Here is a 15,197-nt window from a genome sequence, read left to right as displayed (position 1 = left end):
TGGGTTGATGAAGCTGGGGAAGGGGGATGACTTTGGCTGTTGATATGTGGCTACACCCTCTGCAGCCTCTGTGGGAAATTGCTGTAAATCCCTACTTGGCCATGGAAACTATCCCAGTCCAGGCTCGAGGGTAGCCAGGACATGTGGGCTCTGTCTCAGGCTCATGAGACCTGCAGTAAACCAGTCAGACTAGGAGAGACTGCCCATGCAGGAGAGCACTCAGCTGCTGCAGGGTCAGTTGGGGAATAAAATCTCTATGAGCTGGGGCAGCAGAAGCCAGCCCTGCTGGCTGTCCCTCTGTGGGAATGGCATGGCTCTGATACAGTGTGCTGGACTGCTGGGAAAAGGCTTCCACACACACCTTTCCCAGTGTAAACTAACTGGAGACACGTAACACGGCCGCTGTTGGTGCTGCATTACACCACCCTGGTTTTTTTGAACCTTACATCTTCTTTCCTGCCAGCAAAGTGCTGTTACCTTGTCATATTAACAGAGAACTACTTCTCGCTCTGTTCCCTTTTTTATCTCTGTAGTGAAGCGCAGTTGTAGCTTGGCACTGACAGAATTGTATCGATGAGTCCTGCCCTTGCACCCAAAATAACTGCAGCCTAAGAATGTTGTATGTGGAAATGCATGCTTTCAGGTAAAGCATCCCAGAAGTTTGCTTTTGATTTTTATTTCATTCAGGTCTCCAACAGCTCAGTTGTAAGTAGAAAGGTATCTTCCAAAAATACTCATGTAGTATCCTCGAGGCCATGAATATTCAGAGAAGAAAAAGAGCATTCTAAAATATACACCCATCTCGATCCCAGCCTTTTCCACTGTTGCCATCTTAGGCCCTTGTGGTACCAGTAGAATTCAGCATTACACTGGTCAATAATTCAAGTCCCTGTAAGAAATGGGAATATTTATATGTGACTAAATGCATGAAGAATTATCATAAACAACTTGGCAAGGCAACAGCAATTCTTCCCGGTAGCTCTAATTCTCCTGTAAAAGGCACTGGAGTGACAAGCTGCTCAGGACCTGCTGTGACTGCACAAGGCTGTGCTCACACTGCACGCTGCTTATCAGTGGTGAAAAGGCTCTTGTGAGCAGTTTCCTGCTGGAGATCTGCTACCTCCGTTTCCTCAGGGAGATTGCCCAGACTCTGAGGTCAAAGCTGCACTTTCATTTCCCTGCTGAAGCAGCAGCTTCAGCTGGTGGTTGAGCAGCCACTGCTTTTGGGAGTGGGCACTCAGCATCCCAAATGCCCAGGCTCTTCAGGAAGGACATCCCCTGCACAGCGCTGCCATTTGTGTGTTGATATCCAAGGTGTGCATCTGAAATCCGAGCGGCTGCTGAAGCCTTGCCCAGGGCATGGGTTGGAGCCCTTTGCCCTGTACTAGGTACACCCCCAAAGAAGTGCTCTCCAGGAAAGCAACAGGAGCTGTTTACTCTGCTGGGCTCTTTCCATAGCTTTGATCTTGTGCTAAACCCAGGGTGGCCCAGACTCCTCTTGGCCCATCCCTCCTGTGCACACCGTGCTGAAGCTGAAGCTGACAGAACCAGATCATTAATTATACTTCCACTGATTCAGAGGAAAGTTAAATACATAATAATTCATATTCAGCAGTCACCCCCCTTTCTCCATATGTTATTGGTCCTCTCTGCCTCCCTTTTCTTCCATTTTCCCCCATTCTCCTCCCCAGGGGTGAGGATGCCGACCCTGGGCTCCTGAGAGCTGTGGCTCCACCATCCAGCATGGTGCCACCATCTTCTCTTCCACCGTATGGGCACATTTCTCATCAAGGCAGGGTACAAACCTCGTTTGGTGCAGTTGGATTTGCAGTTTGGCTATGACCTGACCCATGCTTTGCTCTCGTGGGATGGTGCTGCTCTCCGCTGTGCTCCCAGGAGTCCATCCCAGTGCCAGAAGCAGTCAGTTTTGTGTCATCTCAGGCTAACTCCACTGCCTTTCTTCCCCTCATTCCCATTCCCTGCAGCGCTGAGCTCCCTTAGCCCTGTCTGGAGCAGCCCTGTGGGAGCTGGCACACACAGGTGACAGCCCAGCACAAAGTGACAGAGCCCCTGCTCCAAGGGCTGGGGGCTGGGGCTGTCCCCATGCAGGAGCTCTGGTCCTCTGGAGCCGAGGGCTGAGGCTGTGAAGGGGACATGAGGCAGGTCCTTGCCAGGCTCTGCTCCCCCAAACCCTGCTCTGCAGATGTCCTCAGGGTCTGCCCCACAGGAAACACAACCTGTGGGGAGGGAAAACTGAAATGCAGCAGGGCTTTAAAAGCAATTTTAACATTCCCAAATCCAGATGACCCCTGTTGTAGTTACTCAGGTTTTAAATTTCTGGTCTGTGCTGCCGGCATACGTTGAACTTTGCCGAAACAGTACTTGCCAAGAAGTGTTTGTTTCTTTTTAAAGAATATCAAGGCTTTGGGGATCTTGGTACAGAATATGATTTGTGGGTGAAAAACATGATGTTCACATGCAAAAGAAATAAATCCAAGAAATCCAGTGTTTGTAATCACCCACTGGATTTAAATAAATTGATTTAATTAGTTTCTGAGGGGAAGGAGGAAAGAGCAACATAGGAATTCTTGTCACATGATTTCCATCTGAAATCTAACACAATTAGTGCAGCAGGATTCAGTTACCAAAGGCAAAAAAAGAAGGGAAATCAGGAGTCAATTGAGTTGCTGCAAAATTTAATATCTTGCTGTCATCTTTGTTCTTGGTAGAGAGTTGCTGTAGCAACAGACCAAAAAAAGAACTTGCACAAGAGGAGGAGCTTGCTGCTCTTTTAACAACATCTCTTTACCCTCCCTGAATTTCTGTTTGTGGCAATCAATTGCTTCCTGAGGTATCAATGACTGTGGACACGAGGCAGAGCCTGCAGGTATTACACCTGTCACACACACAGTGGTGTTCTCAGCTCCTCTCTGCAGGTCACATGGTGGCAACTCTTTTCTGTAGAACTGAGCCCATTCTTATCACTTGCAAGATACATTTATTCCTTGATCCATTTCCATCACTGGGAGCTCTGCACCCTGTGGATCAGCACTGCGTGGGACTGTGCAGCTATAAATAAGAGACAGCTTTCCCTACCACTGCCTTTCTGGACGATGCTGACAGCACAGTAGCTCAGGAGGGACAGGCTGTGGGGCAGCAGAAGGCAGCAGCTGCAGGGTAATGATGCCAGCAGCCTCAGGCAGAGCGGAGCCTCCAGAGCTGTGTGCAGTTGGTCATGCTGAAGCAAAGGAAGCTCCAGGTCAGTAGTGGCTGGGCTGTCAGTGTTTTCCAGCAGTTGGGTCCCTGCTGTTTGTTGTTCCCAATTAATTTAGTCAAACACAATCTCCAGTTCTCCATCTGCAGCGTGAGACCCACTAACAGCAATTTCAGGCATTTGTTCCGATGCATTGAATGCACTTAATGAACTCCTAAATGCAGGAGCAGGCTGGAAAGCAGCTTCCCCTGTGTGCCCTGTGCAAGGGCTCCCTCACAGCCCAGCAGGACCAGCAAGCCTGGCCATCACCGCCCCTGAACATCCCTGCTCCAAAACAGGGTCCCTGCTCATCACAGCACATCCACCTGATGTGGTGCTGACTGGATTTTCCCGTGGGACACAGAACCGAGGGGCCGGGGCCAGCGTTTCCAGCAGCACCCGAGCCCTTGGCAGCAGCGAGGGGCAGCAGGGCCGGGCACGCGGCTGTGGGGCCCAGCGGGACAGAAACTGGCTGGGCTGGGACACCGAGGCCTTGCCCACATCCCTATTTCCACATCTGTAAGTGGAGTTAGCATTCCTGCTTCCTTCGGGGGTGCTTTCATGGCTACTGATAGAAAGGAACATCCCCTTCTGTGCAAACTGGATGGCCCTGCAGTCTTGCACCTGTGGAGGGGCACCACCAACCTGTTGCAGAGATTCAGCCTAGTTTGATTTTTTTAAAGCTTCACTGTGTTGCTCTCTCTCTCTCTCATCTGTCTGGGTATCACCTGTTGCCAGGGAGCCCTCAGGGAAGCAGACCATGGGCACCACAGCTCCCTGTGCCCACCAAAGCCACCCCTGGTGCCATCACCAGGTCTCCAGGCCCTGCCTGACCGTGGACCTGCTGCTGCAGTGGCTGGAGCCCCCCTGGCATCCTGCTGTGCATTTCTGCTCAAGTTACTCGGGTCTGTTGTGTTTGAGGAAAATGATCCAGTACCTGCAGCTGGAGCCAGGGCCAGGGGCCCACCCCACAGCCTTTGTTCAGTGGCAGCAGCCCCCGCTCAGTCCTGCAGCCGGGGGCTTCCAGCGGGACAGGGGAGAGGAGAAAAGGAAAAGCCTGGGAAACTGAGCGTGCACTGTGTGCTCACACAAAGAGCTATTGTTTGGTGGCTCAGAGATGCAGTTTAGTAGGGCAGGCTGTCCTCCCCGAGCAGCCCCGGGCAGCACACAGGCCCAAGGGAAGCTGCATGTGGGGCCTCTGTCTGAACTGACAGCGATTGATGAGGGGAAAGGGGCCAAATGGAAAACGCAGCTTTGAGGGAGCATTCAGCTTTCTCATTAGAGCTGAATACAGCTGGCCAAAAGGGCCTTTTCCTGGAGAAGCCCCGGGCTCCAGCCACATTCACAACTTCATTGCAAATTCCAGCATGAAAGTGTTATTTCCTGAAAAAGTGGAAAGTTTTGGGGTGTTTTTAAGTGCCCCTTCACACCGACACAGCAGCGGCACAGAGACCCAGTGACCTGGCCTGTGCACCCCAGCAGCACTGAGACAATGAGCTTTGATTTTATTATCTGAGGTCTCAGTCCCATATTAGCAGCCCAGCCCGAGGGGTTTTTTAGCTTTTCTCAGGAACTCAGGCTGGGAACACTGAAACGAGTTCAGTGCATTGCTCATCCCTGTCCATCCCGTGGATCATCTACCACTGGGCACACACAAGAAACACCAGCACTGCCACATACAAGTTGCTTCCCGGGCTCTTGGCTTCATCACTGATTTAGCAGGCAGGGATTTTCTGATTTCCTCCACCAGCTCAACTGAATGCAAAGTAGGCTGGGATAATCACAGCTATAGGAGCTGAAGGGCCGAGAGGAGGGGAATGGCTTGTGTGTTCAAGGGGCTTTGCCAGGAAACTGCTCGGTCTGCCCCACTGCACCACCTGGTTTCTTGAGTTTTGTTTCCCCAGACATTGCCTTCTGCAAAGGCCTGAATGACCTCCAGCCTTGCTTTGCAAGGTGAAGCCAGCCCTTGGTACAAGGTGTAAGTCAGCACACGTGCTTTTGTTCTTTCACATGGCAAAATCAGGAGAAAACTGGTAATTATTATTGATATTACACAGTGAGATCACACAGTTAACCCCATTGGGATGGATTGGCTTAATAAGCATAAGAAAAGAGAGGAGAGGAGAGGAGAGGAGAGGAGAGGAGAGGAGAGGAGAGGAGAGGAGAGGAGAGGAGAGGAGAGGAGAGGAGAGGAGAGGAGAGGAGAGGAGAGGAGAGGAGAGGAGAGGAGAGGAGAGGAGAGGAGAGGAGAGGGAGAGGAGAGGGAGAGGAGAGGGAGAGGAGAGGGAGAGGAGAGGGAGAGGAGAGGGAGAGGAGAGGGAGAGGAGAGGGAGAGGAGAGGGAGAGGAGAGGGAGAGGAGAGGGAGAGGAGAGGGAGAGGAGAGGGAGAGGAGAGGGAGAGGAGAGGGAGAGGAGAGGGAGAGGAGAGGGAGAGGAGAGGGAGAGGAGAGGGAGAGGAGAGGGAGAGGAGAGGGAGAGGAGAGGGAGAGGAGAGGGAGAGGAGAGGGAGAGGAGAGGGAGAGGAGAGGGAGAGGAGAGGGAGAGGAGAGGGAGAGGAGAGGGAGAGGAGAGGGAGAGGAGAGGGAGAGGAGAGGGAGAGGAGAGGGAGAGGAGAGGGAGAGGAGAGGGAGAGGAGAGGGAGAGGAGAGGGAGAGGAGAGGGAGAGGAGAGGGAGAGGAGAGGGAGAGGAGAGGGAGAGGAGAGGGAGAGGAGAGGGAGAGGAGAGGGAGAGGAGAGGGAGAGGAGAGGGAGAGGAGAGGGAGAGGAGAGGAGAGGGAGAGGAGAGGGCAGTTTCAGATGCATGTGGAAGAAGGTCTTTGGGACATGAACACAATCCTACAGCCCAAAAGCACTGGGTCTGGCTGAGGAAAAGCCAGGCTCCCTCCTAGCAGGTCCAGCTGCCTGCAGATGTGGTGTCAGGCCTGCCTGATGTCATCACACCCCCTGCATCACAGCATTACATTTGCATTACAGCAAAGCTGCTAAACAAGCAACGGGCCTGGGAGAGCCCAGGGTCCTTCTTGCTGCCCTAATAAAGCTGCTTTTGGGCTGGAGCAGCTAATCCTCCCTCCTCAGCAGAGTCAGGGTTGGTCTGCACAATCAGTGCCAGCTCTGGCCTATAACCTGGGTGCACAGCCCTGCAGGGAGCACCCGAAGCCAGGGACATCTGCTGATGGAGATGTACCTTCCCTGGAGAAGGAAGGCTGTTTCCTGGAGCAGCATCAGTCAAACCTTCCTGGAACAGCTGAAGCAGCACAAGCACTTTGCTGACATGAGCTGTGTCAGCACGCCTGGACCTGGCCAAGCCCCTTCTGGATGTGCAGAGGCTTGGGCTGCATCGGCAGCAGTGAGGTGCCCTGTGGCCAAGCACCACCTCCCTCTGGGAGGGTCCCCAGGCCCTGGCTCAGCCGTGGGACAGAGATGCTGCTGCAGCTCACAGGGAATCCTGACCCTTCAGTCGCTGCCCTGCACAGAGGGAGGCTGGCAGCACCCCCCAGTCAGCACCATGGGCACAAAAGAGCTGCAGGGCAGGCAGGGAAGGTGTACTGAACCACCAGAGCCTGGCTGTGCCTGCAGGACACAAAGAGACTCCTCAGAGTGAGGCAAGGACAGCAATCCACTTTCATGCCATGTTTTTAAAGCTGTTTTCTTCCCCCTATGACCAGCATCACTGTGCTTTGGGTTTGACAGTTTGTGTGCACAGTGAATCTAATTTGATTTTTATCCTTTTTGTCTCCCTCTATTTTGCATACTACATTAGGCTTTTGTTCCAAGGCAGTTAAAGCAGATTTGCTGTGTGCTTCGAGCTGCCTTGCAGCACTGGCAGAGCCTCAGAGCACAGATGAGTGTCACATAACAGATATGCTATCGATAAGGGGGAGGCTTGCACAACAGGGAGGCCCAGAAAACTAGAATTCTCAACAACAGCAGTAAAACCAATTGTGTGTGAGCAGGTCCCTCCAGCTGGAGAACTGCACCCTGCAAAGACAGCACTGTGGTCGCTGGAGCTGCAGCCAGTGGGGGGAATTGTCAGGGAGGCTCCAAGAGCTTCAACAGAAATAGCAGCCCTGCTATTGTTCAGCTACACCCTGATGTTTGATTTCTCCTTCCCTGCTTTCTAAGTTCATGCAGTGTTGACTGTGCTGCTCTCACAGCCCTGTGCAATGTGGACGTGGCAGAGCAGCAGCTGTTGGTGGCGCAGGGTCTGCAGCCCCTGAAGGCACCATGGGTGTGCCCAGCAGAGCTGTGCATCCAACTGCTGCCAGGGGCCAGCTCCTCCTGTGATGCCACTCAATGAGCTGCATGTGGAACCTGCCCTTCAGACAGGATCAGGAATGTCCCAGCATGTTCTAAGTATAGCCATGACTGCTTTCCAGAAAAAAAAGCTGCACTAATTTGTGTTGGCACTGATTTGGCACTGGTTTCTCATGTGTCAGTCATGATACATTTTCTTTTCCTGTCCTCCTCTAATCACTGCAGTAAGAAAAATCTGGTTTACAGTGACAGTGGAATATCCATTAGCTTTTATTTAAATGTATACAGATACATAGGTGCTTAAATGTACTTAGATTCAAATGCCTTGAGGAGGAAATGAGGACGAAAGGTACTTTGTCAAGACAATAAAAAGTACATTGTATGAGACAATCCACTGGTTTAACAATACTAGAAAATATTTTAAAAATTACTGTGGACTTTTAATACCTGTGAGTTTCAGTCTGAAGGAAAAAGCCCGCCCTCCTAACATGAGAACAGTGCTGCTGCAAGGAAGGGAAAGCTGAGGCAGAACTGTGGTGATCAGACAGCCGGGACAGGAGCAAAGCTGAGGCACGGCTTGAGCTGCACCTGAGCAAACCCTGAGCCAGTGGACAGCCACCACGGCTTCTTGCTGGGCTTAGCAGCCCGTGGTGACACCACTCCTGTGAGGTTTCTGCTGCCTCCCACCCCTCCTCTCCATCCTCTCTTTCCTGCAGCACCGTGGGCAGCACAGCAGCGCTCAGCTCTCCCTGCTGCTCTGGCTGCCACTGGCCCTGCCAAAATGGGCTGCACCTTGGAACTCGTGCAAGGTAAAGGACCTCTGACATGGGAAGTACTGGGGTACTTGTGGGGTTCCTGAGGCACAGACTGATCAGGAGAACACTGCTCCAGAAGGGAAAACTCCATCTCCTGAGGAGTCTCCAAAAACACAGCAGGAACAAAGACACTGACCTGAAAATAACAAGCAAAAGCTTGAGTCAGTCATCTCCAAAGACAGAACAGAAACACAGTGCACATGTTTGGGGTTTCACCTTCTCAAAGAGACAGATGGGCCTTTTTCTTCATTTCACTGACAGAAGACAAGGCACTGACCCTGACTCTGTGCACTGACCCTGACTCTGTGCACTGACCCTGGCTCCCTGCACTGACCCTGGCTCCCTGCACTGACCCTGGCTCCCTGCACTGACCCTGGCTCCCTGCACTGACCCTGGCTCCCTGCACTCACCCTGGCTCCCTGCACTGACCCTGGCTCCCTGCACTCACCCTGACTCCCTGCACTCACCCTGACTCCCTGCACTCACCCTGGCTCCCTGCACTCACCCTGACTCCCTGCACTCACCCTGACTCTGTGCACTGACCCTGGCTCCCTGCACTGACCCTGGCTCCCTGCACTCACCCTGGCTCCCTGCACTGACCCTGGCTCCCTGCACTGACCCTGGCTCCCTGCACTCACCCTGGCTCCCTGCAGCAGGACTCCAGAGGCTCGGAGCTCTGTGGCACAGGGTGTGCAGCTCTGCAGAGGTGTGATTCTTGTCCCAGCTTCTCTCCAGTGAGGATGTGACCCTGCCTTATGGTGTTCCTGCTCCAAAGCACTGGCATTGCAGGGATGCAGCTGGATCCAGCAGCTCCCAGATCTGAGGAGCAGAGCAAAACACATGTGTAAAACAGGAGCACAGCTGAACTGTGCCAGCTGTCCATGTGCCCAGAACTGGTGCAAAACACTGTCAGCTCTAACTGGCAACCTCAGCTGTAATGCAAACAGCACAGCCTGCTTGCTCCCAGGGACTCACAGCCACTACTTGTATGAGAGGCAACATGTTGTGGGGGATTTCAATTTGAAATAAAGGCTGGAGTGACTTTGCATTTCAGGTTTTAATTAAGCTCCCCTGCCTCAAAGCTGCAGAGAAAAATCCTGAAAAATATAATCCAAGAGCATGGTAAAGTCTCAAATGTCAAAGGCAAGCAAAATCCTGAGCTGGTGTTGTTTTAATTGTTAAGTTGGTTAGTCCAAAGGACACGGCTTCCCCAATGCTCACAGACTGACTTTCTGTAGGACACATCAAATGCCAGACAAGTCACAGATAAAGGCCTGCATTTCAACTGATCACAAGATGCTGATTTACCTGCATTCAGGATATTATTTTGCTATCCTTTCACTCCCTCAACTCAAAAGAGCTACTTGCAGAGCTCTTGTCAGTCTCTGGCTGAAGGTCTAGATCCCCATTTTTACAAACTAGTCCCAAACTTGCTATTCCCAGGCAGCAGGACCTGGGCTCCATGGGATCTCCCTGCAGGCTCATCTCAGGTTTGCTCACCTCCTCTTTCTGCCTGGGGTTTGGCTAGTTCTTCACCAGGCAGATGTGCAGATAGCCCAGAAATATTTACAGGAAAAGGCTAACAGTGGTGTCCAGCACTTAGAGCTCCTTCCTTTCTGCTGGACTGAGGGAAGCAGCACTGGAGGCTGCAGTCCTGCCCAAGCACCATCCGGACAGTTACTGCCTCCTGTTTCTGTAGCCTTGACATCCCTCCTGTACTCCTCTTGTACTCCTGCTCTAGGTTCTTCCAGGAGTTGTTTCATTGCTAATGTTTGAGATCTAGGCCTTGGCTTGCCGTTAAGAGGAGGAAATTGAGCTGACACCAGCACCAGAACCTGCTGCAGCCTCACGGGGAAGCTGCTGCATGCACAAGGAACTGGGCCAGAGCAGGGGGAGCCCCATTTCCTGAGCAAACCACCCACAAGGTCAGTGTTTCATAATCAGCTTGAGCAAGACTATGGGGGAGCAGCATGAAACACTCCTGAAAATGCTTCAAAACTCCAACAAAAACTCAGCACCAACACTGCAAGATCTTTGCTCTGATGTATTTCACACTAAAGTGAATCCCATTAATGCACAAGTGAGTTGCTATGTGAGTGTGGTTCAGGTTGGTGCAGGGTTGTTGCTCCCTCTTCAACTATCACTTCTCATCCAAAACAGCTCCAGTTCACAGCACATCCAGGTAAAAAAGAGACAGGTCAGCAGAGACAGTGACTGACACCTCCTCACTCTCCTATGACACAGATTGGATCGCTGGCAAATTGCTGGGTAAGGAAAACCAAGAATTTGGGACAACTGGCACCTCTCTAATGCTCACTTCTACCTACCAAAAGGTGAATTCTGTGGTTTACCCCACAAAATAAGGCACAGTGATTGAAGGGATTGAATACTGTCATCTCCCTGCAGGAACCACCCAGCCCACGCTGCTGGTCCCTGGAGGCTGTGCATCACAGCCCTGACACAGCACAAGCAGCGCTGGCTGCCAAGGAGCAGTGAGGTAACGGGTTCAGCGCTGTGGAGGGAGTCCCCTACCCTCCAACCCAAAATCTTACAGGTAGCAGTTTGGGTGAGTGACCCATATCAGTGCTTAAGTTGGATTCACTCCAACAAAGGGTTATCTTCTCCTCCTTTGAAATGAGTTTGAAGGTCATCACGTTTCAGAATTCCAAAATTACGAGCCTTGATTTTCTGATTTCACTGTTTTGCAGCTCAGTCAAATCCTAGTCCCTGCTGAAGCAATTCCCTCCAGCCCAGGGTGAGGCACACTGGAGGGGCAGCTCTAGAGAGCAGGACAAGCTAGCCAGAGGATTGGCACCCACAGCCCAGGAGACTGACAATCCTCAAATTATTGCCATGTCTGCAAGTACTTCATATGAGCCACATTTGACGATAATGTCTGCAGCCATGTAGTCATGGATATAGAACAAACAACCACTGAATTGCCTAAAAACAGTGAGAAAATTGAAACCTGGAGTTTGTTCTTGACTTGGCTCTCTGCAGAGTTGCACAACATTCCCAGTTTCACTTTGAAACATCTCTGTGATTTAATGCCAAAGAGCTGGGTTTCAAGTGAAGCCTGGATTCCCCATGGCTGACTTCACAGATTGAGTTCAACTGTCTAACTTGGAAGGCATCTCTCCTCAGCCTCTGAAAAACCCAGTGCTGCAGAATCTGTTAAAGAATCAGGCAGATATCTGCTCAGACAGAACACCCATAACAGCATAGTAATACCCAGAAATTCACATGTGAACCGGAACGTGCAGGGGGCTGTCTCTGGACCAGAAGAGCATGAAACTGCATGAAGAATTAATACAGATCGGTGGTGCTTCACAAGACCCTGCTGGGGACTGTGGGTTTGGAATGAAAACCTAATTATCAAATCTGAGTTTTCATCTTACCGACATCATCCTTTTAAAATTATTTCGGATGAAGGTGTAGCAGTAAGCAGACGTGTTATCCAGGATTGCCCCTTTCCCTGGCAGAGGAGGGGCTGTGCACACACTGTGCCCCCGCAGCAGTATGGAACATACATCATTCCCTGTGTGTCCCGTGTGAGCTGTGCAAGCCCTGAGGCCAGAAGGAGATCTGAGTTTGGCAGGACAGGTAGCAGGAAATGCAGTGTTTGCACACTGTTGCTTCTCACCTTGCTCCCTTCACAGCACTTCTGGGGAAGGACCTGCAAGCAGGCACAGAGGGAAGTGCACAGATCTTGCACTGCACATGCTGGAGCTAGTTTGTGTGTTTGTTTGTGTATACACAGGCTCACAGAAGATACCTGAGATTCAGCCCCAGCATTTAGGGAGAGCCCCTTGCAGAGTGACTCCCATGGGGACGCTTTCCTGTCCACACACTCCCCCACTCCCTCACAGGCACTCAGAGCAGCTCTCCCACTTTGAAATCCCAAGCACAGGAATAGGTTTGTGCAGAATGGGCTCTAAGGAGGCAATCAAACTGTTTGTTTCACGTGCAGACAGTGCAGACTTCCCACTCAAAAGCATGTTTAAAACAGAAATAAACTTTTACTAGTAGATGAGACTCTTTAAAATAAAACCCAAACCCTCAGGCTCCCCAAAAATGTCTTTTTAAGTGTGTGCGTGTGTGCCAGTCTTCTTTCAAATATTCCCAACACAAAGATTTCCATTCAGTAACACAATTTAAATCTTCTCTGCAGGACATATTTGAAGAAATTAGCTGACAGTTCAGCTGAGCTGTGTGCCGCAATATCCAGCTGCACTGCCCATACAGGTTACTTGGAGGCTAAGAAAATTCCCAAGAGTCATTGGCACAAAGGTCACTCCAATTTCTGCCACATTTGTGCTGTTTAAGGAGTTGGGATTTCCCAGGAAATCCAGCAGAGCTCCCTGCAGGGTACAAGCTGCTGTGTGCAGGACTCGGGGATGTTCGTGCCCAGACACAGAGCACATCACACGTCACTGTGGGCTATTAAGCACTACAACCATTCTGCTTTTCCTCCCTCAGCAATGACTTATGATTAGCTGGAAATAACTGACTAGCCAGGAACAAAGGTCTGAACAGCAGCTCTTGTGTATGGGCAATCTCACTGACAGGTGCTGGTTACGCTGACTCAGAAGGAAAGAGGTTACAGCACTTGTGTGCCACTGCTTGGAATGCACAACCCTGCTTCTAGGGAAAAGAGCCTGAAACAGATTTCTTCTCAGCTCAAAATATCAGCAATAGCAGGAGTGTTGAGTGGTTAATGCATCCTCCCAGTGTGTGGTTTAACAGGACAGATGTTGAGCCAACAAGAAGAGTGACAGATCCTCAAGTCCCCAGAGCAGGGTCACACAGAGGTTAACGGAGGTAAATTAACTGAACCCTTTTGATATTGCAATACACTGTGCATCTTGTACATTCCATCCTAGAGAATAATTAAATTGACTTCATAAGAGGGGCAGTTTTTTGGGTGTGGAGGAGAGACTTCATAATTCCATTAGCCTCTGTTCTGGCCCCAAAGTGATACTTGGCAAGTCTGTTAATATGCAAAAGCCTCAATTTGCTCACTAATAAATTAGCTGTTAGGAAAACAAAGCTTCAGATCAAAGGCATTAGTAAAACACAGCTGCAGACTCTGAAGATGCTCAGCAGTGCCCGTGGTAGCTTCCCAAGGCTGTATATTCTTAGCATCAGAGGCATTTTGGACTCGGGTAGGAGCTAATCAGGTGTAACAGGAAAATACAACAATGCACATTGAAGGGCCACAATGAGATTATATATTCCTGAATTGTGTTTCCAGATCCATTAAAAATGACTGTAGGGTTTACTAGTTTTCCGTTCTTTAAAGCTCATGCTAGCTCCATCAGCACTGCGAGCAATCCCAGTCTCCTGGCTGCCAAAGCAGACCCAGGACCATAAAGTTGTACCCCTGGCTGGAAGAGGAAGAAATCCCGAACTGTGCAACCTCTTCCCTTCCCCACGCAGTTCCACTGAGGCAGCACAGAGGACTGGACCCCATTAGCCCTGTCTGACTGATCTGCACTTCACACCACAGGCTGTCTATCCACACTTCATTCAGACCTTGCCAGCACCAGCTGAAGTCAAAATCCCATGAAAAATTCTGAATTGTAAACTACTTAATTGTTGCCTGCTTTTTTTGTTTAATTATGTATGTAGGACTCTTTTCTTCACTAAGTTGTCTCAAAGTAAGCCAGAGTGTCAGGTCAGAAGCAGATGCTCTAGGTTAAAAGGTGACCTGAACAAATCCCCATGCTAACCCTTGCCCTTGCAGTAAATCCCTGGCAACCTTCTGAGCAGCACTGAGGTACGGCACAAGAGGGAGAACCTCCAGTACCAAAGGGCATGCAGCCGGAATACCACTGAGGAGGAAGTGGTATAGCCTTGCCACAGTGCCCTGAATGCAGAACCTTCTTCAAGAGGTCACAGGAGGGAAGAGCCTGGCACCCTCAAATGCATCTTCCTCTGGAAAGCTTTCTTTACTGCTCACTGCATTTTTACTTTGGAAGGGGGAATTTTTGATTTCACTTCTCTGTGCAAATATTGCAATACAAAACTACATTTTTAAAAGAAACCTTTGGATCCAGGAAGCAGCCTGAAGAACCGTAGTCCTTGCAAACTCAAGTGCTGGATGGAATTTATACAACACATGCCTTTCACTGCAGGACAACCAGATCAGGTCACACCAAACTCATTCTGCAGCTCTGAAATGAACTCAAACCAAGCAGTTTTTCCAGGCAAGGGCCAGCTCGGGAGCTCAGCACCAGGACCCGGGGGGCTGCGGGGACACCCACACCCCCGGGATGCTGGGTTTGGAAGCGGGCAGTGACCCGCGGGCCCGCCAGCGCTTCTAGAGGGAAATGAATGGAAATGTCCCAGGGTGGGAACACGCACAGACCGCGAGCCGAGCCCGAGGGACCGACACCCGGTCCCGGTACGGACCGACACCCGATCATTGCACGGACCGACACCCGGTCCCGGTACGGACCGACACCCGATCATTGCACGGACCGACACCCGGTCCCGGTACGGACCGACACCCGATCATTGCCCGGACCGACACCCGATCATTGCACGGACCGACACCCGATCATTGCACGGACCGACACCCGGTCCCGGCACGGACCGACACCCGGTCATTGCCCGGACCGACACCCGGTCCCGGTACGGACCGACACCCGGTCCCGGCACGGACCGACACCCGGTCCCGGTACGGACCGACACCCGATCCCGGCACGGACCGACACCCGATCCCGGCACGGACCGACACCCGTTCCCAGCACGGACCGACACCCGGTCCCGGTACGGACCGACACCCGATCCCGGCACGGACCGACACCCGATTATTGCCCGGACCGACACCCGGTCCCGGCACGGACCGACACCCCATCCCGGCACGGACC

General features: G+C 51.5%; 2 long non-coding RNA genes across 4 annotated transcripts; both read right to left on the bottom strand.

The window, feature by feature from the left end:
* Positions 1-656: 656 nt before the first annotated feature.
* On the bottom strand, positions 657-4,286 carry LOC147650925 (uncharacterized). Its single transcript, XR_015275035.1, has 2 exons — positions 4,191-4,286; positions 657-3,238 (listed from the first exon to the last, which is right to left on the bottom strand). It is a non-coding gene; the product is annotated as an uncharacterized LOC147650925 (long non-coding RNA).
* A 3,460-nt stretch (positions 4,287-7,746) lies between these two features.
* LOC111934912 (uncharacterized) lies at positions 7,747-14,794 on the bottom strand. 3 transcript variants are annotated; one of them, XR_015274872.1, is made up of 3 exons: positions 14,737-14,794; positions 8,961-9,141; positions 7,747-8,458 (listed from the first exon to the last, which is right to left on the bottom strand). It is a non-coding gene; the product is annotated as an uncharacterized LOC111934912 (long non-coding RNA). The 3 variants fall into 3 exon arrangements; XR_015274873.1 differs by lacking the exon at positions 14,737-14,794 and having other exon boundaries at positions 8,638-14,730; XR_015274871.1 differs by lacking the exon at positions 14,737-14,794 and having other exon boundaries at positions 8,961-14,730.
* Between the last annotated feature and the right edge of the window lie 403 nt (positions 14,795-15,197).

The sequence above is a fragment of the Cyanistes caeruleus genome, chromosome 11 (assembly GCF_971803275.1).
Source record: "Cyanistes caeruleus chromosome 11, bCyaCae1.hap1.1, whole genome shotgun sequence".
Classification (NCBI taxonomy): domain Eukaryota; kingdom Metazoa; phylum Chordata; class Aves; order Passeriformes; family Paridae; genus Cyanistes; species Cyanistes caeruleus.
This window is presented reverse-complemented; position numbering and strand designations above follow the sequence as displayed.